This window comes from Pezoporus wallicus, unplaced genomic scaffold (genome assembly GCF_028554395.1).
Source record: "Pezoporus wallicus isolate ANWC-B61680 ecotype Strahan unplaced genomic scaffold, APGP_CSIRO_Pwel_v1 contig_8088, whole genome shotgun sequence".
NCBI lineage: Eukaryota > Metazoa > Chordata > Aves > Psittaciformes > Psittacidae > Pezoporus > Pezoporus wallicus.
Window position 1 is genome coordinate 712,951 of NW_026642341.1, and position 15,729 is coordinate 728,679.

The window sequence follows — 15,729 nt, forward strand, 5'->3', positions numbered from 1 at the left end:
GAATAGCAAGCATCCAATTACACACTCTGAACTCCAGCCAAACCATCTGCATCACTGCAACTATTCTCAAAAGAGGAACAGTCAACTTTGCTCAGAAGATTATAACTTTCCGTGATACATTACGATCCCTATTTGTGTTGGGGCACTAACTCAAACTAAACTGAGTAGGACCTACCCTTTTGTCCTGCAGAAGCACTCCAGCTGCCATTACATCTGTGCTTTGGTTCTGAACAGGGTAATCGTTTGCTACTTGTTAGGACTGACACAGTGTTACGACAATCAAAGGGAAAGAGGAGTGGCTTTCCAGAAGGAAGTGCTAGAGGGAAGGAAAAAGAAATGTGGGCAACAGAAATAAGGAGGAAATATCCAAACTGTTTTAATAGCTCTTATTCTGGCTACCAGAAAGTTACTAACATGGATCTCCTGGGGCTCTCCCTGTCTCAAGCTTCAAAGCTACTGCTTCCAGCCACTCCCAGCTACCACTGCTTTCATAGCAGGAATCAATAAATCAGTTGCAAATGCCCAGCTGGATACACAAAAGTTTCAGTGTCGTACATTGAAATGATATTAAAAGAGACAATAGAAGCAGAGCATTAAAACTCCCAACACTGTACAACAGCTTCAGTACCAATAAACTAAAAGATGACACAGTAAACCCACATTTTTAATATTCAGCCACATCTGCAAACACTGCAAACAAACCCACACACATGCATGCTGCAGGGCAATAGAAGCAGGGATCTTGTGTTCCCAGTGCTAAGTTACCCCATCCCACCTTGCGCAGCCACTTCCCACTGCTGTCCCCACAAACAACAGGACAGGACTGCTTCCCAAGCATCCATAAGCTCTGCCCTCCAGGAAGCTCTTGAGAGATTCTCAAATCTGAACCACTCAGCCCGACTTCCTAGAAGAAGGAGAGCTGACTTCCATGGTGTGCAGCTGCACACTCCTATGAGAAAGGGAGGCCCAAACAGTGTGCCTTGATGGATTTCACAAGTCTTAGATAAATCCTCATTAATAGAAGCTTTTAAAAGTTTTTGACAACTCCATCCTAAATCACTGATAAAAGTACCAGCCATAATGATCGCCACAGCACAAATGTTGTCTGCAGAGGAAGAAAATGTGCTCTTACCATCACCTACAAGGTAATATTTAAATGATGAGCTCTCTATTTAGTGTCGAAGCACAAGTGTGGATAATAAACATTCCAAATCACAGCCCATTTCTTTGCCACTGAGCTATCCCTGAGCATTGTTAGACTTCTCCTTCCCCTGCTCTTTGATTTCTTTTCGTGTTACTGGATGGACTGAGGAAGCTCTTGTCCAGAAATCCAGCCACGTATTTAGACAAGACTCAAGTTTTGGATAGAGGATGTGTTTGAACATTGAGAGGAAAAGCTGAGTCAGAACTTTCAATAAACAATTCAACATCTGGTGGGTTCAGGTCGGTATCTCGACATGGTACTTGCCAACAGAGTGAAATCTTCACTGCACCCCATGTAACTGTAGAGTAGGAAAAGGAATAACATTTCTTTGTAACCTTACAGTGATCCCTTCACCTGACTTATGAAAGCTTGAAAGAAACAATGCTTCTGCAGCTCAGTACCCCCTCTGGGCCAATTTTGGTACTAAACGTTCTTAAATGTATTTTAGAAATATTTAATGCATTTTCATTTATTTTTTATATGCAACACATAAATATATTAACAGCCATGTATTATTTCCAATAGTATTTTCTCCTGGGGAACAAAAGTAAGTGGCAATTAGTACAGCGTGATGTTGCGATGTGGGTTTTAGCACATCAGTGTGAGCAGGTTTTGCTCACAGAGAACAGGAACTTCTCAAACACATTGCTTTCAGAGTAATGTTCCACAGGTTACAGTAAATAAGAGACTACCAGCAGACAGCCATTCCCTTATGAATGGTTATCTTAATTCAAATTAAAAAGTACAAAAAGGGGCAAATGAAGTAAGGACAGAAAAGACTTGCAGCTTCCAGCAGCTGTGTCATCTCAGGCTGGAGGCATGGGGATGTAGCAACCAATACGGAGCTGGACATTGAATTTCCACTGTTGCACCTCTTCTATGGGATGAACAGATTCAGTTCTTCTGAAAAGGCTGCTCGAACCCATGAAACTCAAACCCAAATACTATCTGACCAACCCACAAGAGTTAATGCTACACAGAGGTGAATAAAAGGCATTAGGTGCATCTGAGCAGGTTCAAAAGTACAATAACAACAACCAATTCAGCTTCTTTTATTTATGATGTAAGCATTTTTAAGCAGCATGCTTTTAAGGCCATGGAGCCTTGTCAACAGTATGGTTCATACCCTCTGCAAGCATCACACAGAAGCCCCACACATTCAGTGCTGATTTCCAGCTGCAGAAATCAGATATAACTTCAGTGATCAAATACCAGACCTGCCCACTGGAGATGCTGGTACTGGAAACACACCCTGAGACCAGTTCCCTGGCTGTTATTTAACACTGGCACCCACTGGTACCACCCAGCTTTAAGAGCCCACTTTTTAAGTCAATAGTGAAGTTGCAGAATCCAGGCTTTTTACCATCTGGTTTTCCATTTAACCTATGATCCCATTAAATTTGATGGAGCCAATGTAAATCTATCAGTATATATCCATGAAGGTTCATGGTGTTTATTCTGACAGGATGGAGCCATCTCCCAAGATACTGATATGGGAAACGGCTGAATGTGCTGTCCAATACCTACATTTAGAATCCACATTACCTACTGAATATGCACATGCTTGTTCTATGGCCAAGATGGTTTCACTGATGCAAACAGAGAGAGAAGAGTGGCATCAACAGCTTTATTTTCTTTTTCTTAAAGGTATCTATTCAGATATCTCTATTTATACAATTATTATATTTATATAAATATTTATATAATATTTTATTCAAAAGCCTGAATTCTGACACAGAGACTGTAAGAAATAAAATAATGGGAAATTTGAGGAAATATAACAGGGATAGAAGCTAGAAATATCCTATAAAAATCTACCAACACTCTATAGAGCTTACCCTAAGAAATGGTGAAATTAAACAGTAAATGAGATCCTTCTTACAGTGCCTCCAGCCTCTCCTGAACCTGCACAGAAGGGATTTTGTAAGAAATGCAACCAAAGCCCACAAAACTCTAAAAAAGATTTATATATCATAAATTCTCCTAAAATTGACAAGAACTAAATGGATAACTGCCATAAAGCCTGATGCTGAGACTCGCTGCTCTGAGCATACACTGCACTGCTTTCCTTTGGCTATAATAGTGAGTATTTCCTCACCAGGCTGCTCCTGCAATCCTGTAATCAAACATTCTGGCATTCAGAAGTAACTCCACAGCCTGTTTCCAAGTTCATCCAGTGTTCTGGGTTCAAACACGTCGCAATATATTCCTGAGAATTGAGTCACCTGCTTCACATGTTCTAAACTGTCACCATTTTGTACCTTCAATAGCACCTTTAATCAGATGTCCTGAAACTCATCTACAAAACTTAATGAACTAAGTTGCAGAGCCACCTAGGTTGTGCATGCAGGACACAGTGCTCTGTTGTGCAATTTTCTATCTATTTAAGAACTGATTCAAACCCCATTAAAATCAATCAAAGATTGCGACTATTCCCATTAGGCTTTGGAACAGCTCTATGCATGGGAATACAATATACTGAAGTTAAGGTTAGCTTTCAAGAAATGTTTTTATGAAGCAAATAGGAGAAAAAGACTGTTCTGCCATGTCACCTCCTAGAATATGCTTGGCTATTTCAAAGATTCAGAAGTAGCCCATTATGGATACTGGGCTGCAATGTCATCAATCAGCTTGTTCACATCTGCAAAGCATTCACAAAAATAAAGCTTATAATAGTGATGCTACTCGAGGAAATAGTCTCTCATATTGCGAAGTTATTCACACCAGATCCTTCATTTTGCAGTTATTTTTGCATGTTCTTTTAACACTCATTTAAATTAAACAACTCTTCTGCTTTCACTGAAGTTGAAGAATGCCAACAAAACATCAAAATTCAGCCAGATTTGTAAAAATGGCATAGAAAGAAGAGATGGTAATTACTGCTGTGACAAAAACCTGCTGAGCTGGAGCCAATCATAATGCAATCCATTTAATCAAGAAGGCTGGCAAGGGAGTCTCTTCACATTTTCTTCTGCTCTCCTATTCAGTATAGTTGTCTGGTTTTACTACCGAGGGATGTGGTACCCTGAAATCCATGGAACAAAGGGAAGCGATTTCACACTTGGATAATACTTGTTGGAGGCAGAGCTTTCACACAGGCATTTCTTTCTCACTAAAATCTCAAGCTTTGTTAAATTTCTATAGTGATGGAAAGGGGCTCTAGAAAAAGTCAGGAAGATTAAAGGCTGTGTGCTCCCTCTGTAGAAAAGAGAGATGTTCCCGTGTTCTCCTGAGGGACAGGCGGTGGGAGCCTCAATTCATTTCAGGACTTGTGCACTCTGTCAAGCTTAAAGACAAAAAAGCAAACCCAAACAAACTATCTGTATGTGTAGAATAGCATCCTGCCAGTATCTCTGTATTAAGTGCTAGTTTTGGCCAGGATACTTCGTCTGAAACTCCTTTGCAGTCAAATTGCAGCATCCCAGAAAATTCCCACAACTGAGTAAAACATGAAAAATCTGTTAGAAAGTAGCAAAAGATTTTTGGAGCTTTGGGTTTTGTTTGGTTTGTTTTGTTTTTTTTTTGGGGGGGGTGGGTTTGTTGGGGCTTTTTTGGTAAAAAGAAGTGAAAATGTAATGTCAAAGGCAATCACATGGCCTTGGACCCCAGGTGGGTAGACATTTATCCTGACAGACCTCTGTGGCACAATATATAATGACTCCACTGTTGTACGCGTACAGAAAGTGGCGTGGAGAAAGTGCAATGAGTGACTTGCCTGGTATTACACACTATCAGTTGTGCATCATAGAATCCCAGGCAGGTTTGGGTTGGAAGGGACCTTAAAGCTCATCCAGCTCCAACCCCTGCCACGGGCAGGGACACCTTCCACTAGAGCAGCTTGCTCCAAGCCCCTGTGTCCAGCCTGGCCTTGAACACTGCCAGGGATGGGGCAGCCACAGCTTCTCTGGGCACCCTGTGCCAGTGCCTCAGCACCCTCACAGGGAAGAGCTTCTGCCTAAGAGCTCATCTCAGTCTCCCCTCTGGCAGGTTAAAGCCATTCCCCTTGGCCTGTCCCTACATCCCTTGTCCCAAGCCCCTCTCCAGCTTTCCTGCAGCCCCTTTAGGCACTGGAGCTGCTCTCAGGTCTCCCCTTCAGGAGCCTTCTCTTGTCCAGGCTGACCCAGCCCAGCTCTCTCAGCCTGGCTCCAGAGCAGAGCTGCTCCAACCCTCGCAGCATCTCCATGGCCTCCTCTGGTCTTGTTCCAACCTCACAGTATTCCACCCACCACTGCTCTCTATGAATGACTAATGACACCGTCCTTCCAAGGAAGGACAGATACAGTAAGAAATCTCATAATGCCAATATTCCCCTATAACCCTTACCAAAGGAACACGGTAACCTGCACAAAACGTAAGTAGCGGTCAAAAACGCAAATGTATTGGCTGTCAGTATGCACTGACCAAAAAGAAGGGGCTGTGTGCTTCAAAGCCTGTTTTTCCCAGCTGTGTCATTAGGTCTTATAAAATATGCTATCCACACTCACAAAATCACCTCCTTTCCATCCCCAAACCACTGGAACACTGTTGCTGCATCTGTTTACTTGTATTCTATATGCATCCTTCCTTTAAATGCTGTAAACCTCTCAGTTTAATATTTTGGGAAATAAAAAGTTTAAAAAATGAGAGAAAAAAATAAAGAACTAGAGGGTATTTCAAAGCTCTGTGTTCCATTATCTCAACCATCTCCATAAGCCTGACCTGGCTTCCAACACAGATTAGACACAATAGCTGCCATTCCCCAATGGAACAGGCCCAGTCCCAATGTCTCCAGTTCAAAGTTAGCAGATTAAAGATGACGAGCACAGACAGATACAGCTTTTGCTGCAACAGGAGCTCATATTTGTGGCTTTGGAGCTGGTTTTCTCCTCCTGAGCCACCTACCATCTGTTTATCTACAAAAAAACACCCCCTTTGTTGTTCATGTCCCTCAGCATTCAACAGGCACTGCTGGCTGAGGTCTTGTCCCCATCCTCAGTGATCACTGGTTTAAGACTAGAAGGAAGTTTCAAGTATAAGAAGAGCCAAAGTGGTTCTTGAGTAACCTGCAGGCCAAGGAGAGACTGGCACTCCCTTGCTAGCGCTATCCAATACCTTCTGCCACGGCCTTCACAAACATGGTGGCTTGGGGATGGGTATATCTGCATACATCTTTAAAATTAATTTGGGCATTTCCAACCACTTCCATGAAACTAGGTCTGTTTGCATGCAGAAATAATCTCGTCTGGATTTCAAAGCTTCCTCTTCCGTTTCCACAACCATGGCTACTAGTCTGTGGAGGGAAAACCCCTACAGAATAATCCAATGTTTTAAGACATCAGAGAGAGCGCTAGGAAACAGAACAAATATTTCTGTTGGCTTTGTGTGTGTTTTTTTCCAAACTAAAAGGTTAAGAAAAACACAAGATAAAAAGGGGGAACCGGCTCTGTTTCTAACCTCAGGAGAAACTTCATCACTAGACAAGGCCCACGTGGTCAGGTGTGAGTCTACTCCCAGCTGTATCATTGATGTACAACACAAAATATTAGCTCCACTGGGTAAGAGATCTTTCAGCACCTGAAGCTGCAGAGGCATCAGTCAGATCCATTCCACCTTTTCCAGACAGTTAATGCTTTTCAGAAAGTGCAAAGTAATCATGTCTCTGACACCAGAGAGAGGGCTTTGATGGTACCTTCACTACATCTGCTCGAGGATGAAGGCAAACTGAGGATGAAGAAGGGGAGAATGGAAGTACCAAAGGCAAGGAATTCTTTATGGCAATTTGCAGCTAGGCAAATATTTCTGAAGACATCTTTTAGGCTGAAAGAGTTGGGGTTGTTCAACCTGGAGAAGGCTCTGGGAGACCTTACTGCAGCCTTTCAGTACTTAAAAGGGGCCTGTAAGAAAGAAGGGGAGAGACTTTTCAGCAGGCCCTGTTGCCACAGGATGAGGGGTGATGAGTTTAAACTAAAAAAGGGAGATTCAGGCTGGACAGAATGAAGATATTTTGTACAATGAGGGTGGTAAAAGACTGGCACAGGTTGCCCAGAGAGGTGGCGGATGCCCCATCCCTGCAGCCATTGCAGGCCAGGCTGGATGTGGTTCTGGGCACTCTGATCTAGTTGAAGAAGTCCTTGCTCATTGCAGGGGTTTGGACTTCATGAGCTTTGAAGGTCCCTTCCAACCCAAACTACTCTATGATTCTATGATTTAGTCCAACCATACACCATGTGCGGACACCTCCACCATAGTGGGAATGGGGCAGATGTCAACATTTGGAGATTGTATCCGATAATCCTGTACTTCACCAACTCCCTTCAAAGCTAACCATATTTTAGATACAAGAGAAAGCATTAGATACAGCGTGCATCCTTGGCAGAAAAAGCCCTCACCCTGCATCAACATCTGCTCCTGTCATCACTTGGGGACTCATCAAAGGCGACAAGGGAAGTCAGCATCACTTCCTCTCTACCAGAAACACTGCCTGCTCTCCTCTCCTCACCTTCCTCCTTTGCCCCATGACTACTGTTAATTAAACCAGCCTTATTTCCCCTTCCTCCTGCACAGTCAGCAAATCCCTGCCCATCTCCTACCTCTGCTTCTTGCTTTGGGAAAGTGCTGTGCAAGGAGGACTGAAATTACAGAGAGACAGGAGAGCCCCATGGCGGCACAGGGTTATTCTTCCAGATTGTCTGGCTGCATTTATGATAATCCCTTCATTCCATCTGCAGCCCACACGCTGCTGCAGCAACCCCCTTTTCTAGTTCCAAGAAATTATGCATTCATTATGGAGGAAATTAACACCTCAAAGCAAACTATAATTAGGAATTCTTCAATTCGGTTTATGCTTTTTCAATTAAGCCCTCTATAATTTTAATCACGGGAGCATTAACATGTTTCCAGATTTTATATACCTGTAGTATAATTAAATCCTGAAATGCCTTAGTCGGCAACAACAACGCAGAGCTTACTCATCTTCCCTTTTATTGCATTTTTGGGTTATTATATGCATTGAGGGGCATGTGCTAGTGCAAAGACCGCCTGCCACGTGCAACAGCAAAGAGCTCCCCCTCTGCACCCCTCATCCTCACTCCTAGTAGAGGCTGCTGGCTGGATGAAAAGCTCTGCACTGCTTCTGAGGGGTGGACATTTGCCAGGGACTTGTGCCCACACTCATCGCATCTGATTTGAAGTACCTTAAGGAGCTGCTTCAAATAGGCAAATGATCCTTGGTGGTCCGAGAAAGAGCCAAGCTGCTTCCTGGGCTGCTCCAAACCCAAGCAGCAGTGGTCAGGCTCAGCTCATCCCACTGAAGGGTCTGATCCAAGGGCTCTCACAGGCAAAGGGAGGCTTGGCATACGCCTCCAGAAATGCAGTTTCTCATTTTTGAAATCTTTTACACGGTTTGCTCTGATCCTTTTGTTCTGCAGTAACAGGTAAGGGGCATGCTGGCTCTGGGAGCTGTAAAGCAAAGAAATGTCTTGGGAAAAAGAACCTTCAAACTGGCAGCCATGGGTATTTTCTGCTGTTCCCTCATCGTGCTGGTTGACAGCTTGATGTGAGAAAATGGCCATCAATTTGTAATTCTCAGCTTAAAGTTCAGACTTCATTAACCTTTTGATTGCTGGAATTTAATCTGACAGTTTACATGGTCAGCATAAAAGATTTATGCAAAACCATTTACTCCCCCTCTCAGTAACCTCAGGCCTTCAAAAACTAAAAAGCATTAGCAAAAGCTTTACTGTAGAGCTAACAAAATGCTGCTTGACACAGAAGAATTGGAGCTATATGTAATTTGATTGTTAAAATATTATTATTAAAATATATGCAAATTTTATGGCTTTCATCTACCATTTCTGTCTCCTGCCAAAGCTCTCTGTGGAAAGACACAACAGGTCATCCAGGCTCAGACAATGGCTGTATCTGATGGTTGATAAACCCCAGACTGGTTTGGGTTGGACGGGATCTTAGAGCTCATCCAGCTCTAACCCCTGCCACGGGCACGGACACCTTCCACTAGAGCAGCTTGCTCCAAGCCCCTGTGTCCAACCTGCCCTTGAACACTGCCAGGGATGGGGCAGCCACAGCTTCTCTGGGCACCCTGGGCCAGCGCCTCAGCACCCTCACAGGGAAGAGCTTCTGCCTAAGAGCTCATCTCAGTCTCCCCTCTGGCAGGTTAAAGCCATTCCTCTTGCCCTGTCCCTACATCCCTTGTCCCAAGCCCCTCTCAAACTTTCCTGCAGCCCCTTCAGGCACTGGAGCTGCTCTCAGGTCTCCCCTTCAGGAGCCTTCTCTTGTCCAGGCTGCCCCAGCCCAGCTCTCTCAGCCTGGCTCCAGAGCAGAGCTGCTCCAGCCCTTACAGCACCTCCATGGTCTCCTCTGGACTCACTCCAACAGCTCCATGTCCCTCTGGTGTTGGGGACCCAGAAAAATGGGCAAAGGCAGTTTTATGGCCTTTTAAGGGGCAGTATTCTCTGATAACAATATGCTGGTCCAGTGAGAAAATGCAGTTCCTGTACCAGATGAGACTATTGACCCCAAATGGCCCTCATCCTCACTTCTTGGGGCCAACACCTGACTTTTTGGGGGGGAACTAAAGAAAACCCTTAAAATACCCATTCAACTAATTATGGCATGCTACATAAAAGACTAAATATTCCTTCCTGATGATGGTTATCTGTCATTATGCCTCCTGATACAGGAGGGAAAGCACTTCTAAGATCCAGAACAACTTCAAGTACAGCTGAAGCCATCATGTGTGATCTAAACCCACTCCTCAAGGACTCAACTGAAGTGGAACTTTAAGCTCAGGTTTGCAGTGCCCTGGGTTTGGACACATCGAGGAGGTCAAGCCTGCAAATGCTTACCATGCAACTCTGTTCTGTTCCTTTTTGGTCCCATAAACTCCATGCTGATCCATGCAGCTGCCTTTATTCCAGGCCTTCCACCCACATTCTTACTTTCACTCTCTCACATTCACACATAGTTCGAAAAAAGCAGATCTGGTCTATGTTTAAGAGGAAAGAAACTCATTTACCTTCATACTCTTGCCTAAATGAACTGCAGAATGCCATGCAGGAGAAATCCAGCTTGAAGATCAGAACAATATCCCCGAGGTCTATTGTATGAGATGTTAATTAATACAGATAATTAGGCTTATAATATCAGAACCTTAGGTTGATAATCTCATTCCTTATTAGATACTACAAAATTAAAAGATCTAATACAATGACTGTTCTCCCTATATCCAATCAACCAACTCATGTGATGCCTACAACTGAGAACGACCAGGATTTGATTTTCCAGGTATTTATAACATGCCCATCAAGGCAAGCGAACCTGCAGGATTATCAAGGGCAGCATAATTTGTTATGCTTCCCATTGCTTTCAACATTAGAACCTTTTTTGTCCTTTCCCTGCTCCCTGACTCCAGTCTTTATTTCCAAACACAAGGTACACTGTGTGGGAGTTTTAAGAACAAGAAATTGCCACCTTTTCTTGGCATTAATGAATTAATTATCCACATAAATGCCTGAGGCAAGCTCATGTGATGCCATTAAGAAGTTGCACAGCAGCGAGCTGAACGGCATTGCTCCCTGCACAGCTATGGAGAGCAGCGCACCAAAGCCACCCTCTGTAAAACCAAGTCCTCCAGCAGATCTTACAAGTTTATAGCTGCTTCTGTCATTCCTCCTCCACCACAGAACCAAGGTCACTAGGCTGCCAACCACTCCTTCAGGAGGATGGGGAGAACTGCTGTGCATTAAATACAAAACCAAAGTTAGGATGCTAATGAGAGGGATGTATGGTAATAATGTAAGGATGTATGGTAAGCTTAGGATGAACAGATGATGGCTGAAATCACAGAAAAAGAAAGAATTATCTGCAGCTAATTCTTTCTGGAGATAATAAGCATTACCTGAAGTCATAGTTGTAGCCTATGGCTCCAGAGAGTTTCAGTTTCTACTTTGCTGCAGACTGACATGGAAGACAAGTTTTATCTAGTCAAAGTCTCAGTATTCCAACATAAAATGGAAGTGACACCACTCGCCTTTGTCACAGGAAATTCTCATTTGTTACAACATGTAGGAATGCAGAAGTGTACAGATACACCATACAGGATTGCTTGCTTGGAGAACAGCTTGAACATAAAACCAGAAAAACCCCACTGTTCTTAGGTCTCTGTTAAACAATACTACAGCTGTTTTCTCTTGATCTCTTTAGCATCATGTACACCACAAATATTTCCTTTATTTCATACTCGGGAGCCTAAGAATCAGATGATAATACTCAAGAGTAACACGGCGCTTGGCCCATATAAATTAATATCTCCTCCTGGCTGGCTATCAATATGAAAATACCTGTTTCACCTTTGCTCAGCACATCTAAATGTATCTAAAATATTTAAAGTCCCATTCACCTATTGAGATTTATTAATTCCTTTTAAGATGTATATTAATAAACATTCCCATCCTTCCTCACCAAAGTGAATACAAGTATCTGATCATCACACATATACACAGCACATGACTGTTACCTGAATGCATTTCTCCAGAATCACTTAAACATTCAACCTACACAGCATATATATATATAAATATATATCCCCAAACAAATATGCATAAAGGCAAGTGCAAAGATTGAATATCTCTGTGCTAATAACACTGTTCTTTAGCACAGTACAGGGCTCAGGTGCCTAAAGGCTGTACCTGTGTGCGGGCAGACACACAAAGAACAGCACAGACTATTTACTGTTACACCTCAGAGTGCTGCAGGAAGATAAGGGAGATGAAATCCTTCCTTTTCCAACAAACAAGTTCTCCATTGTCTGAACCCCACACAAAATAATTGCAGACTCTTCTCTTACGTCCTCCTACAGTCTCCTCCAGCTCAAAACCAGACAAACTTAAAAAAATCACCCCTAAGTGGAGCATTAATTTAAACTTTGAAATCCTCAAAACTAATACGTGCTCTGGGAATTTATTTTCTCCATAATAGTAGTATAGGTGGATTGACAGAACCAACCACATGTTAACAAACCAAGTGGACTTTCAAATATCCAACACACAAAAACCAGCCCAGTGGACATATCATGTAGATAAAATCCCTCACAGTGGTATTTTCAAGCTGTGAATGGGATATAAATTCTCAAATAGAGGTCTAAAGATGTGATACGTGAATAATCTATGAAGGACCGACTCAGCCCTCCTGACAATAACAGATGCAAAAGGCAGAACTATCCTCAAGATCACATTGGAGATTTTTGAGGAAAGGGTTGAGGAGTAAAGATTGAGAACACTTGCATTCTTCTTTCCTCTTCTGAATTTATTATAGATGAATGTCAGTCTTCAGCAAATCAATCACAGCGCCATTCACAGGTTTTAGATTGATACAAGAACACCTGAAAGTTATTTTTAAAGGGCAACGTGAAGTCAAGCTCTGCAGGTTGTACCATGGAAAAATAAAGGCAAGAATGGAATGCCTGTGCCACCAGGGAGAATATTTATGCTTGCTGATGCATCATTCTTTTGGCAATAGGACAAACTATTTCAAAGAATATCTAAGTGTATATTATTCCTATTAGTTTATACGAAAGCATCTTCACCGTTATCTATAGATCATTAACAATGCTGAGATCATGATCATTAGTTTTCTGAAGAACCTCATTTAAGTTATTTATCATGAGCTCTGGGGAACATCAGAAACGTCTTAATGTCGAAAGTGACTTTGCATTTGGTATGCCTGCATTTCAGATGAATGGGGAGACAATGAATCTTGTTTCAAATATTCTCCACTATTACTCTAAAAATGATCTTGCAGCCCCTAATCTATCTGTATGCTGCTCAGACCCCAGCACAGTGAAACACCACAAGACAAAGACACAGAACTATCTTCTGCATGGACACTGGCCTACAGTCACACTCCACAGGTACTCCAAGCCACCACCCCCTGCATATGAGATGAAATATGAAGAATAATTACTGTACAGCGATACTATTTTCATCTTCACAGTTTGGAAGGATTATAATAAAAACCTGGAGCACTGCAGAACAGAAATTGTCAGGTTGATGAGATGAAGGGTTGACCTATTTCTGCAGAGCGAAATATCTCAATATTGAAGGTTTTATAAGAAGGTGTGAGGAAAATCCATTTCAGACTAATGCCAAGTAGCTTTGCAGACCCCTCTCAGGAAGGGGGTCTAGGAAAGCATGGTCATGTCTACAAGGGAGGCCAGGAGAAGGGGCATCCTACAGGATGCTGCATCATATGGGATCCCCTCCAGTGACCTCGGCACCACCTCACTGCTGCACACGGACACTTCCCAGTCTTTTGTCTTCAATCTGTGTCTGCATTAATGCCTTTGGTAACTGAGCAGCGGATGGCATCTGACTAAGAATCATAGAATCAAACAGGTTGCAAAAGACCTTTAAGATCACCAAGTCCAACTGTTCCCCAGCACTGTGAAGGCCAAAACTAACCCATGTCACTGAGGGTCTCGTCTACACAGCATGTGAACACTTCTGGGGATGGTGACTCCAGCATTGCTCTGGGCAGCCTGTAGGAGGGGCTCCGACTCACTGAAGTTTGTATCAGGATTTTTAAAGCATTCTGAAAATCAATTTTATCATATTTAATAGCAATGAATGCAAAATACTACACTTGTGAAGGAGAAATAAATCATACACAAGCAAAAGGCAGCACAACTAACCAGACAACAACAAAGAGGATATAGTGGATCTCAGCTGGAATACAAAAAACACACTGAGGAGGAAAGACCGCCTCATTCTTGTGTGGTACGAGTGTCACAAGCACTTCACAGTACGCTATTCTAATCTGTCAGGTGCTACCGAGGCCACCGAGGGAATGCTACCTGCTTTTGGCTGCGGTATTTGGAGAGAATTCACACAAATTGGAGCGTGTGCAGAACGGGCTGAGAGAAAAGGGAAAAGGTCGAGAAAATCTAAGGTTGAACCAACTGGATTTGTTGAAGCCAGACTTAGAACAGTCTCTGTGTTTACAGGGAAAGGTATTCACACATTCTGAGCCTGTCACAGTTAATAAAAAGCTACAATTCACCCCAAGACCCTCTCTTCTTTGCCCCCCCCCCCCCTTGTCTATTCCGGTTTTCATACACATGTCTGTAAGTCAATTAAATGAGCTCATAATAGGAAATAACGTTATCACTTCGATGTGGCATGTAAATACCGCACTCCCTGCAAACGTGTGCAGAACAGGCTACGACACAATTAAAAAAACCACAGTGAACACTTCTAAAGATCTCTACCAAATATTTTATAACAGATGCATTTTCTGCGAAAGACATTACTCGCTGAATGCAGTTAAAGGCTGGTAAATTGACTTGGAGAAAAATCACAAGACTTTTCAATAAAAAGACAAAATAGCAACACTTTTAACACAGCAGGTGGTAAAACGAGATATAAGAATGTTCCCCCATATAAAGAAATAAAACAAAACAGAGCTGTGCGATTTTACTGCTCTTTTCCAGCACAAAATCATCTCTAAAGGACTCAGAAAATAGGCTCCTAAATTCGCTTATACGGAGTACCAGAGATTGCAAGGGAAAGTTTAAAATACATTATTCAGAACCAGTCAAAAAGGGATGGTGCTAAGTGTGAGAGAGCAGAGATTTTGCTTGAAATTATCAATGCAGTCTGGGGGAGAGCTGTGACAGCAGGCCACCAACTCATTGTTTCATTAGAACAGGTAGTTCACGTCTGAGCAATCTGCTCCCAAGTACTTTGTGGGACATCTTTCAAAAGCACAAAGAACCTCTCAGTGGGGTTTAGGAACCCAAGTCACTTGGAAAGGGTCTCTGGGCTTTTAAAATGCCACCCACAGGAAAAAATTCAAAAGCCTCCTGTGAAAACTGGAGGTAAAAGCCTGAGGAGCCTCCAGGGAGCTGATGGCTGCTGGATTCCACTGCAAAGCAGACACTTTTATAAGGGATTCAAATTCCTGCTCTCAGCTGAGGAGACTGGCAGGATGAATGACCAACTGGCACTTCTGCCACTGAGTGCCAGCTCAAAGGGTTCATTTGTGCTGGTGCCTTCCACCATGTACAAACTCACCTGGATGGAAGAGAGCAATGAAAGACGCTTCTGTGAGTCATGTTCCCACAGTCAGTGATCTGCAGTTGAGAGCCCCACTGCTGTAGCTCATCAGTAAGAACATGGACCCAGCCCAGAGACAGCCAGAAATGTTTTTGGCAAGGTCCCCACTTTGTTCCACAGGTGCCTGTGCAGCTTCCTGGCCCTAAATCCTCTCTGCCAGTGGAAGCTGCCTACAACTGGCAAAGCCTCGCTACACCAGAGTTCACCTTTTGTGGACCAGATGAGTACTTCATTCCACAACCAACCCAGCAACAACATCTTGATTATAACCCGAGGAGTGCGGTTAGATCCAGAATCTGGACAAAAGCATCCACAAGCATTAAAGATAATGCTCACATTCCTACGATAATTACAAAAAGGCCCCAAGAGGGAGGGCAGGAGGTGGAGGCCTGAAGCCTCCTCCACCTTTTCATGGCG

At 43.1% G+C, this 15,729-nt stretch overlaps 1 protein-coding gene across 8 annotated transcripts in view; it reads right to left on the reverse strand.

The window, feature by feature from the left end:
• Positions 1 to 15,729, reverse strand: part of PTPRT (protein tyrosine phosphatase receptor type T) — a 277,331-nt gene that overhangs the window by 105,099 nt on the left and 156,503 nt on the right. The gene's annotated exons all lie outside the window — the stretch shown is intronic.